This window comes from Micromys minutus (assembly GCF_963924665.1).
Source record: "Micromys minutus genome assembly, chromosome: 12".
NCBI lineage: Eukaryota > Metazoa > Chordata > Mammalia > Rodentia > Muridae > Micromys > Micromys minutus.
In genome coordinates, this window is record NC_137981.1 from 15,147,899 (window position 1) to 15,159,296 (window position 11,398).

The window sequence follows — 11,398 nt, forward strand, 5'->3', positions numbered from 1 at the left end:
TCAGCGTCTAGTGAGATGACCATGTGATTTTGGTCTTTAAGTTTGTTTATATGGTGGATTACATTGATGGATTTCCTTATGTTAAACCACCCCTGCATCCCAGGGATGAAGCCTACTTGGTCATGATGAATGATGGTTCTGATGTGTTCTTGGATTCGGTTTGCAAGGATTTTGTTGAGTATTTTTGCATCAATGTTCATAAGTGAGATTGGTCTGAAGTTCTCTTTCCTTGTAGGGTCTTTGTGTGGCTTAGGTACGAGGGTTATTGTAGCCTCAAAAAATGAGTTGGGTAATATTCCATCTGATTCTATCTTTTGGAATAGTTTGGCGAATATTGGTGTTATATCCCCAATAAATGTCTGATAAAATTCTGCACTGAACCCGTCTGGACCTGGCCTTTTTTTGGTTGGGAGGCTTTTGATGACTTCTTCTATTTCTTTAGGTGTTATAGGGTTATTTAGATGGTTTACTTGGTCCTGGTTAAACTTTGGGACCTTGTATCTGTCTAGGAATTCGTCCATTTCCTCCAGATTTTCCAATTTTGTGGAGTATAAGTTTTTGTAGTAGGATCTGATGATTTCTTGAATTTCCTTAGTTTCAGTTGTTATGTCACCACTTTCCTTTCTGATTTTGTTAATTTGGATACTCTCTCTTTGCCCTTTAGTTAGTCTGGCTAGGGGTTTATCAATCTTGTTGATTTTCTCAAAGAACCAACTCTTTGTTTTGTTGATTTTTTCAATGGTTTTTTTTTTGTTTCTATTTGGTCTATTTCTGCCCTAATTTTGATTATTTCTTGCCATCTACTCTTTTTGGGTATATCTGCTTCCTTTTGTTCTAGTGCTTTTAGCTGTGCTGTCAGGTTGCTGATGTGAGCTCTCTCCAGTTTCTTCTTGGAAGCACTTAGGGCAATGAGTTTTCCTCTCAATACTGCTTTCATTGCATCCCATAGGTTTGGGTATTTTGTGTTATCATTTTCGTTGAATTCTAGAAAGTCCTTAATTTCTTTCTTTATTTCTTCTTTGACCCTGCTATCCTTTAACAGAGCGTTGTTTAGTTTCCATGTGTATGTGGGCATTTTGTTGTCTTTGTTGTTGTTAAAGACCAGCCGTAGACCATGGTGATCTGAGAGGATGCATGGGAGTATTTCAATCTTCTTATATCAATGAAGGCTCGTTCTGTGTCCAATTATGTGGTCAATTTTCGAGAAGGTGCCATGGGGTGGTGAGAAGAAGGTGTATTCTTTTACTTTAGGATAGTATGTTCTGTATATATCTATTAATTCTAGTTGGTTCAAAGTCTCTGCTAGTTTTGCAGTGTCCTTGTTCAGTTTCTGTTTCCCTGATCTGTCCATTGGTGAGAGTGGGGTGTTAAAGTCTCCCACTATTATTGTGTGGGGTGAAATGTATTTTTTGAGCTTTAGTAGAGTTTCTTTTATGAATGTGGGTGATTTTTTATTTGGAGCATATATGTTAAGGATTGAGAGTTCCTCCTGACAGATTTCCCCGGTAATGAGTAAAAAGTGTCCTTCTTTATCTTTTTTGATAACTTTTGGTTGGAAGTTTACTTTATTCGATATTAGAATAGCCACTCCAGCTTGCTTCTTGGAGCTGTTTGCTTGGAAGTTTTTTTCCCACCCTTTTACTCTGAGATAGTGTCTGTCTCTGTCTCTGAGATGAGTTTCCTGTATGCAGCAAAAGGCTGGATTTTGTTTATGTATCCAGTCTGATAGTCTATGTCTCTTTATTGGGGAGTTGAGACCATTTATGTTAATAGATATCAAGGAATAATTGTTTCTGTTTCCTGCCATTTTTGCTTTTTTGGGTTGAGTTGTGTCTGTGTTTTTTTCTTCTTTTAGTTTTCTTGTTTAGGAGTTTTCTTGCTTTTACTAGGCTGTATTTTCCCTCCTTGTATTGGGTTTTCTACCTATAATTCGTTGTAGTGCTGGGTTTGTGGTCAGATATTGTGTGAATTTTGATTTGTCTTGAAATATCTTTGTCTCTCCATCGATGGTGATTGATAGTTTTGCTGGGTATAGCAGCTTGGGCTGGCACTTGTGCTCTCTTAAGGAGTGCATGATGTCTGTCCAGGCTCTTCTAGCTTTCATAGTCTCTGTTGAGAAATCGGGTGTGAGTCTGATTGGTCTGCCTTTATATGTTACCTGACCTTTTTCCCTTACTGCTTTTAGTATTCTTTCTTTACTTTGGTGTTTTTACTATTATGTGTTGGGAGGTATTTCTTTTCTGGTCCAACCTATTTGGAGTTCTGAAGGCTTCTTGAGGAAAGAGGACCACTTGAGAGAGTAATAGAGGTCAGACGGGGCAGCATGATAAACCTATCTTTAAAAATAAACTAAAGAACTATATGTTGCAAAACGTCATTTCTCAGTGTGGGAGTGAACCTTTTCTCCTTTTATTTATTTGTTTTTAAGGTAGCATGCAGCCATTACTCTGAGCAATGTCAAACTGCCAACCCTCTGCCTCAGCATCAAAAGTCATTAAAAACTACAGGCAAGTGCCACCGTGTTCAGCTTGAGAAACATTTGGTAAAAACAATTGTAAACAGATTTTAATTTCACAGACTGTTATCTTGAACATTTTTTTCATTTTTCTTTGCACTCTTCAGAAATGCTTTTTTTTTCCTTGTTAATTTCTCTGGCTTCTAATGTAGTATCAGACATTTGTTTCTTAGAGTAAAGGACATAAAATATACATTTGTTAACAAGATTTTGTTTGCATTTAGTGAGTCATCTAAATGTGTATTTCCTTCCCTGGGCTTCTCCTGCCACAATCAGAGAGGCGGACATGCAGGACCCTTAGCTTTTACAGTTGCTTTTTTGGTCTTTAGTTTGGAAGGGCTTGCTAAAGTCACATTGAAATCTCAGATCATTACAGATTATGGACCCATGTGACATTTTGTGTCACTTAGTGTTTATTTTGTTGATCTGGGAGCAACATCGCCATGCGTCCATATTCACAAAGCTTACCCTCTGTGGCCATGTAGTGACTCTCTTCAGCTCTCTGACTAGCTTCGGTGTGAAGTCTCCTCTTTCAGAGATGACCCCGGCTGTGCCAAGTTCACAGCTTTCATTTGCTTGGTGTGCTGATATTCTTCTGAATGTCAATTTTCGATGTTCTTGTTTAAGGGGCGTTTTCTGGAGAAGACTGCTTGTACACAGATAGTTTGTTAACAATATTAACACTGGTTAACCTGTGGCTTTTCTTTGGTGAGTTGAAGCCACTTGCTTTTAAAATTATATTGAGAGCATTTGCTGTTTGCCATGGTTTTGTGGGTTATTATTCCAATTGACTGGCCTATTCTTCCTTTCCTTCTCTGTCTATATTAGGGGTTTCAATATTTTCTGTTTGTACATGATATACTCTCCCATTAACTCTGCTTTCTTCCTGAGGTGTATTCTCTCCTTCGTTCTCTTGGACGCCATTGTTTTTCTTCAGTGCACAGTACTCCCTTAAGAACTTCCTGGCTGCATTGTCATACATTTTCTTAACACGTGCTTATCTTGAAATGTTCTTATTTCTCTATAATTGTAAAGAAGTAATTTTGCCAACTGCAGCAGTCCTGTAACAATGTTTCTTTCTGGACAGGAGATGAAGCCCTTGTGGGCTCTGTGTTCTTGAGACTCGGCTGGGGTGTGCTTAGTCGTATATGCCTTGGGTTTTCAATGTTCTTGAGATTGGATCTATATTTTTTTCTTTAGCTTTGGAGAATGTTTTTGCTACCTTCTAATTGAGTATATGGTTTGTGTTCTCAGACATTATATCAGCTCCCTTGTCTGTCCCATGGAGTCCCAGGTTTTGTGTCTTTAATTCATCCCATGGTTCTTGGAAATTTGGGGTATGCTGATTAGCTTCCTTTCTTCCCAGGTTTCTGATCCACTCCGCCCAATATTATCTGTTGATGATGCTTTCTGTCTCATTTAATTTGATTTCACAGCATTTATATTTGGTTCATTTTCAGAGTCTCAATTTTCTTGCTGAGTTTTTCTTCACGCCTTTCAATATCTCCTCCAAGTTCCTGTTTCATGCACTTTGTAACTTCCTTTAGGTCCTGAATTGATTTCCTTGCTCCTTCATCTGCTTATTTGAGAGTGCTCTCTGTTGTCATTGGTCTTTTTGTGTGTTTGGTTTTTTTCCAAAGCTGGAGTGTGATAACACTCTCTGACATTTCAGCTTTCTCCTTGTCTTTGGTATCCACTACTGAGGAGAGGTGAGCTTGCAGGGGTGCTTTAGAGTATCAACTTAAGTTATCTAAAAATAGATTTTCCAGAAGTTCTTTTCCCATGTGGCTCTGCTTCAGGGTTGGACATGAATTACAAAAGGGTAGAAGACTTGGAAGACAGAAAAGATATTGCTTTTATGACTGCAGATTTCAGACTATGCCATTCTCTCGGCCTCACCCGTAGCAGGAATGTCCCAGGCTAGGACCCTCAGGCACTGTCCGTTCTATGTGTGACATGTTGGCAAATGGCCTGACTTCTTATAACGTTCCTCAAATAAGAGGTGCCGAGGAGACAAGGAGATTTGCTCTTGATTCCAATGGTCTTATGGTTTTCACAGTACTTCCACAAGTCTCTGTGCCCATGGGTGCTGCCCTCACACAACTCTCTTTCCCACCCGATGATCTAGACAATCAGTACCTCAGGCTCAGTGTCAGATGCAGAGACAAAGCTCGGCAGGCACTCCCCAGTCACCTCCAGTAATTTGATGGGTGACTTCCTTCTACTCTCCCACTGCTTTGTTCCCTGTCTACTCCACGCATGGTGGTAACTTTCAAAGGGAATTCCGTTCTTTGCTACCCCAGATACCCAGTCTGAACTGAGTATGCACTGCTACCACCTTGAAGAGAAACCAACACTTTAAATTATTCTGATGCAAGATTCCCAGATGTAGAGAATACTGTTTGTTCTCTCTGAGCTAATTAATACTAAAATACATTGAAGACAATGTATCATTAAAAAGTTGCTTATGATAACGGTTTCCAAATATTATTGAAGGGTGTTTTACTCAGAAACCCATGTCTGATACAGACTGCAGATGAAGCCGCCACAGTTGGGACCTTCTTGTCTGGGATGCGCAGGTGTGCTTCTCTGCTCCGCTCCTGAGTTAGATGATGCATACAGAGCTCAAGTGTGTTAAGCTTGTACTGTCACATACTATTCAAAGAAAAATTAATATTTCATTCATTATAGGCATGAACACACACTTTGGATAATGTTTTAAGTAAGCTATATACAAATTTCATCTTTTCTACACTGTGATTTATATCCAGTCTTCAAATTCTAGGTACTCATGTTTTGTCCTTCAACTTGCATATTAATATAAAAACACAATGTATTCTACAGTAACTTTGTTCTACTGTCTCTATGTATTTAAAAGTTTATTAAAATGTGCTAATAAGCTCAAAGAAAGCTTGTACTATTATCACAGTTTATACCAGGTCTCAGAAAGCACAGAAATCATTCATTGAAATTTCCAGCCATGAGGCTAAAATTATTATACCAGTGAAGACTCTCTAAGTTCTGCTTTGTGTCACATCAACAGCCTAGGGCAACATTTCCTTTCTCTTCCTGCTTGTGGTGTTTGGACCTGAGTTACTTTATGGTCTGCACTGGGTCCTGTAGATTCTACAGTGTAGAACATTCAGAAACAGCTTATGTGCAATGTGAATAAAACATTGTAGGATTAGATTAACTTGAGATTCAAAAACAAACCTAACTGAAGACACATTCTGCTTGCTTTTCTTCAAATCCTGTTCCTCCTTGGGTCTGTGTGATTTGCTATATGCCTGGGTAATACTTCTTGCTTAATATCCTTAGCTATATATGAAACATTGCCTACCAGAGGAGTCCCAGAGTACCAACACACAGGGCAGGCTGTGGGGAGGCGTGTAGCATATGTCTCTCTGTAGAACATGTTTATTACATTGCCTCAAGCAGGAAGTGGGCTTTGTTTGAATATAGGCCACCATTTTCACGTACAGAGGGAAAAATTATCGCTCACCACAGACTTTTACTTGCTTCCTGGTCTTTCCTGGCAGGAGTATGGAAAAATCTATGCTGAGAGTGAAGTTACTTTTTTACATGGGAATTACTCTGTGAGATAATTTGGGGAGCCAAAGTTAAATGCATCATGAGCCATGTGTGATATTTAATGTACTTACTCTGTCAGATGTTTGCATCTCCTCTTAAAGATTAAGTTTTTAAAAGAAGCCTCACAGGTCCACGAACTTTCCCATGAAACACTGGCATATGAAATAATCTTTCTTTCTTACTAAGTCTAGCTAAAGTCTGCACTTAACAAAGATAGTTCTGAATCATGTGGTAAAGGGCCGTCCTTCAGAGTTCCAGAAGACCCCCATTTGCTGATGTTCTGTGGAACTGAAACAGGAAAAATGTAACGGCCTGATGTGCATCATGAGGACCTGTGTGTGGATCTCCAGCAGGCATGCCATAACCCAGATGCTGTGGGGTGCATTTGAGGGTCCCCAGCAGCCTCTTCATAGTTCAGGTTTTGTGGGGTGCACTCAGAACTCTCAGCAGCCATGTCATAACCCAGATGCTGTGGGGTGCAGCCACAGTTTCAGTTCTGGAAAGGGCCTAATCCATTTTAATAGGCAAACTCCAGGTTTAATGATAGACCCTGAATTCCAAATAGAATAGATGGAGAGCAATAGAGGAAGATGCCCAATGTGGACCTCTGGCCTCCATGTGTGTATACCCACATAATTCATATATATGCAACAACAACAACAACTCTGTCCTCAAGTGTCAGGTTTGACTTGTTAAATTATATTTTACTTGCAAAACAGTCTCAGAAAAAGCTCTCCAGGTATCTTCGTGATGCAAAGCTATTATTTGCTTTCAGAATACAAGGTACTTATAACCTGGAAGTACTTAAGGTCATGTTAATGCCACAAAAATGGGTGGTCGAATTTTTTATTCATCTGCACAGTCATTTAGAATGCAGCTCTTAATTTTTCAATGATTCTTACTATTTTAATGCTTTAATTAAATACACTTAATGATTATAATAAATCAAGAGGCAATTAGAAAAGGAAGTATTAATGAGGTCTTTGGAAATTCCAGTTCTTTGTTATAAGTTTAAATTAAAAAAAAATGAGTGCCCCTGGGACCAGTTTCCGGTGTCTGAGATTTGCTCTGTTGACAGTTTGACAGCTGAGGGTATGTTCTGTTATTCAACCTCTGTAGCTAAGCAGGAGACCATGAGAGCTCTCAGCAGCCTGGGCCTCTCTCAGTGACATGGTTGTGTCTCTACTCCATGCTCTTAATAGAGCAGATGCAACTTTTCTCATGGGCTCTAAAATCTGATTTTAGGATATAACAAGTTTGGAAGTATTTTTCTGGGAGAACTGTCCCATCAGAAACATCCCTTTGCCTTTCTGTGTAGTTTAATTGTCAAGCAATACTGTCTGGTAAAGAACAACGCTTAGAAGGTCTAAGACATGGGTAGCTGATAAAGAGCACTTGGCGCTCAGTTATGAGGGTGGGAGTTCAGATTCCGGTTTGCTGGTTGTCCAGCAAGTGCTTATTACTGAAATGACTAAGGTAAAGGCACCTCGTTCCCACCTCAGTTTGTGTTTGCTTAGACAGCTCTCAGACCTCCACTTCCTTCCCACCATGGTCATGCCGGCTTTGGCAACACATTGGGGATTTCTATGGTCTTATCCATAGTCCAGATATGTCAGCCAAAATTATTAAAGTAAATCAAAATAACTAGAAAGGATATAAGCAAGAAGCAACTGGCATATTCTGTCTACACTGCTATGCTATGCCAGGACTGAACTCTTCAAGGTTACTTTGATGTTACTTTCATCTAACTTTGATAGAAACTAAAGTCTTTGTGGGTATTTTGCCCATAAAATATCTGTACCCATGAACCTGTGCACTATGAGGTATTCAGAGGCATGAGCTGAACATCAATAAAACAGACTTAAAATTACAATTGACCCAGTCAAGCTGGTTCTCAGTAACTATCTCCTATGGATCAAATCAATTACTCCCACACCAAAGTATCTGATGATTAGGTTTCTGTTGTTGTCCTTTGTTTGTTTGTTCTTTAAAATCTGCTTGACCTCACAGACTCTGTGGTTTTTTATAAAATTCCTAACCTCACATTTCATATAAAGTGCAGACGCCTGCTGCTGTGGTGCCCGGAGCTTCCCAATGTTCCCTTCCGCATCTTGGCCTATGCCTCTGCTCTCGCACTGACTGCAACCTAAGCACCATATTGTATTTTACTCAGTACTTTCTTTTTTATTATTATTAATCACTTTATTCATTTACTCTTCAAATGATATCTCCCTTCCCAGCTACACCCCCATCAACTCCCCCATCCTATCCTGCCTCACCTCATCTCCTTTGCCTCTTTGAGGGTGCTCCTTCACCCATTCACCCACTCCTGCCTCACCCCTCTAGCATCCTCCTATGCTGGGGCATCAAGTCTCCCTCCCCTCCCACTGATGTCAGATAAGGCCATCCCCTGCTACATCTGTATCTGGAATCCTGGCTTCTTCCATGTATACCCTCTGCTTGGCAGTTTAGTCCCTGGGAGCTCTGGGTAGTCCAGTTAGTTGATATTGTTCTTCTTATGGGTTTATCTCTTTCAGTCCTTCCCTTAGCTCTTCCATTGGGGTTCTGGGGTTCAGTCTGATGGTTGGTTGTGAGTATCTGAATCTGTATTGGTTAAGTGCTGGTAGAACCTTTCAGAAAACAGCCATAGCAGGTTCTTGTCAGGAAGTGCTTCTTGGCATCAGCAATAGTGTGAGCTCTTGGTGTCTGTAGATTGGATGGATCCCTAGGGAAGAAGGTCTCTGGATGTGAAGACTATGGTACTTACATGTAAATAATGTAAGTTTCTGTTCTGTTTTAAACTTGACAAGAATGTAAAATTTTGAACGAAACAGGAAATTCACATAACGGCATAGAGGGGCATATCTCTTACTGCTAAAATTTAATTTATTTTATTTTCTAAGACTCTTGCATATAGAAAAACTATGTTGAGTTGAAAAATTCCTCATTTTCTAGGTTTAGTTTTATTTGTCTGACAGTCTTTTAAAATGTTGCCCAGGCTGACTTCTAACTTTTGTACACAAGTGCTCTTAGCCTCCTGGGAGTCTGTGGCTACTAGAAACCTAAGCCACACAGCAGGAACAATTCTAAAGAATTTTTTAGTATAACTTTTGTTTACATATATATGAAATAATGAGAGCACATCTTAGAAAGTGTTTGGCAATGAGAGGTCCTTCCTCCATTCTGTGAACCACTGAGGGCCATAAATACTGCAGCTGCTTTTATCACGTAAAAATCTCCTTGACCTGTGAGATAACTCAGTGGGTAAGACACCTGTCTATTAGCCTGTGAACTGAGTCCAATCACTGGAGCCAACAATGCTGAAGCAAAGAGAGAACTAATACCGTATGATGACTTCCAAAGTCTACACATGGACAAGCATTTGTTCACTTGTGGGCATGTGCGTGTGCACACACACACACTTTCAAAACAATAGCTTTTAAAATATAGTTTAAAAAACTTTTTAATATAAATATATAATGTATAATATAGTTTTTACATTTACATTTAAAGTACAGAACTTATATATGATACCTTTGCACTTAGCAATAAGACTTTGCAGCTATAAATTATTCTTCCTCCTGAAGATGCTTCTCTTCTCTCTCTCTAGTTTCTTAATATATATATGTATATATATATGTATATATATATATGTAATTCTATATACTTATACGTGTTATTTATATCATACAATTATACATAAACTATATACTATCATAAAGCAAGTGAACTGATTATTTTTCCCTACAGATGTTTATTGTAGACAGGACTGCATCCTTGCGAATTTCTCCTGCTTCCCATTCTTGAATTTCTTGAAGGTAGATGAGGATACAAGAGGCAAAATAGGAAGTAGAAGAGGTCAGTGGGCATGTGAATCACCACCGCTTTCCTGGTCATCAGAGGAAATGAAGGTGAAAGAAGATTCTACAAGATTTCTATCCCAGAAGCCAAAGTCAAGTCTTCAGACACTGGACTATAACAATGACACATTTACAATGAATGCTGTTGACAAGAGTGCAGGGAGACAGGGACTGTAATGCACAGTTGCCACAAACCAACCACAAGAGAATTACGAGTCCAACCACTCAGGAAAGTAATTTGTCTAAACCAGTTAAGGAAATAGATGGAAAACTCCAGCTATTTCTGAGGAGCAAAAGGACACTAGAGAAATCCAACTGTGAATAAAGCTTGGTCTCTGGGTCAATAGTCTAATCCTTATACTTACTGAATGTCCCCTTCACCTGCTCCTGCAATTGAAAACTCCCCTGCATCTCTGCCAGGCTCAGCCCACAGCAGGGCTGTGCTGGAGCCTCAGCTGCAGGTTTGTGTACGGGATGCAGGTGCCTGGAGAACAGTGTGCACTTGCTGCACAGAAGTAGGTGGCTGAGTCTCTGGGCTGAGAGTCTGCGATGTGCAAGGAGAGCTGCTTCTCACTTTTCCTGAAGAAGACTTTGAACCGTCCCTCTTCCTTCTTATTGGACACTGACCGTATGGCTATCAGGAGTGCAGGGCCTTCCCCAGGGAACTGCTGGTACCATGGGAAGTAGTCAAAAGCGTTGTTCTCATAACTGCAGTTCAGAATTGTGGTTTCTCCTTCCCAGACTGTCAGAGATTGGGGACTTTGTTTCACCTGCTGCTGGTCCTGTCTGTCCTGCTGGCCACTCACCCCTGTGTAGAGAAACAACAACTGTTGTTAGGTTCCCAGGAATGCACTTCCTGCTTGTGACATCATGACTTGCCTGGTGCCCCAGTTCTCTTGTGCCTCCACATGAATTCCACATCCTAGGGTTTCTCCACCATGACTCACCATCCAGGTGAAGGCCTAGGAGTAAAAATGTTGCTGTCAGGATCTTGTCCATTCCTCCTACACTGAAGCTTGTGGGGGACTCAGGTGGCCTTTCATCTCCCACAGAACACTGACTCCAACTTCACAGGCACCTTAGTGCTGTTAGCAGGCTCCACCCTTCACGAGCAAGTGTCTACTGCTCTTCCTTTCACAGGAGGCACTTCCTGTTCTGCTCAGATTTAGTATATGATAAAAATAGAGTCCTGAGGATCACAGACCCCTTCCTTATAATGACATTACAAATTGGTGGTAATAATTTATGCTGTTATGGCCACCAAGTAAAGCAGTATAGACATTGGTATAGCCACAGATTAATGCTTCTCACAAATGTCATCAAAGAAGTTTTTTTCAGTACATGGAAATCAACACAGAGCCCCACTGGACGATGTACATAGAGTTGAGACGTTGGAACACTCAGCCACAAATGGGATGTTCTCATCAATGTT

General features: G+C 40.1%; 1 gene segment (V, D, J or C); it reads right to left on the minus strand.

Annotated features, from left to right (window-relative positions):
* Nucleotides 1–10,388: 10,388 nt before the first annotated feature.
* On the minus strand, nucleotides 10,389–10,965 carry LOC308428049 (T cell receptor alpha variable 23/delta variable 6-like). The segment is given in 2 exons: nucleotides 10,914–10,965; nucleotides 10,389–10,774 (listed from the first exon to the last, which is right to left on the minus strand).
* Between the last annotated feature and the right edge of the window lie 433 nt (nucleotides 10,966–11,398).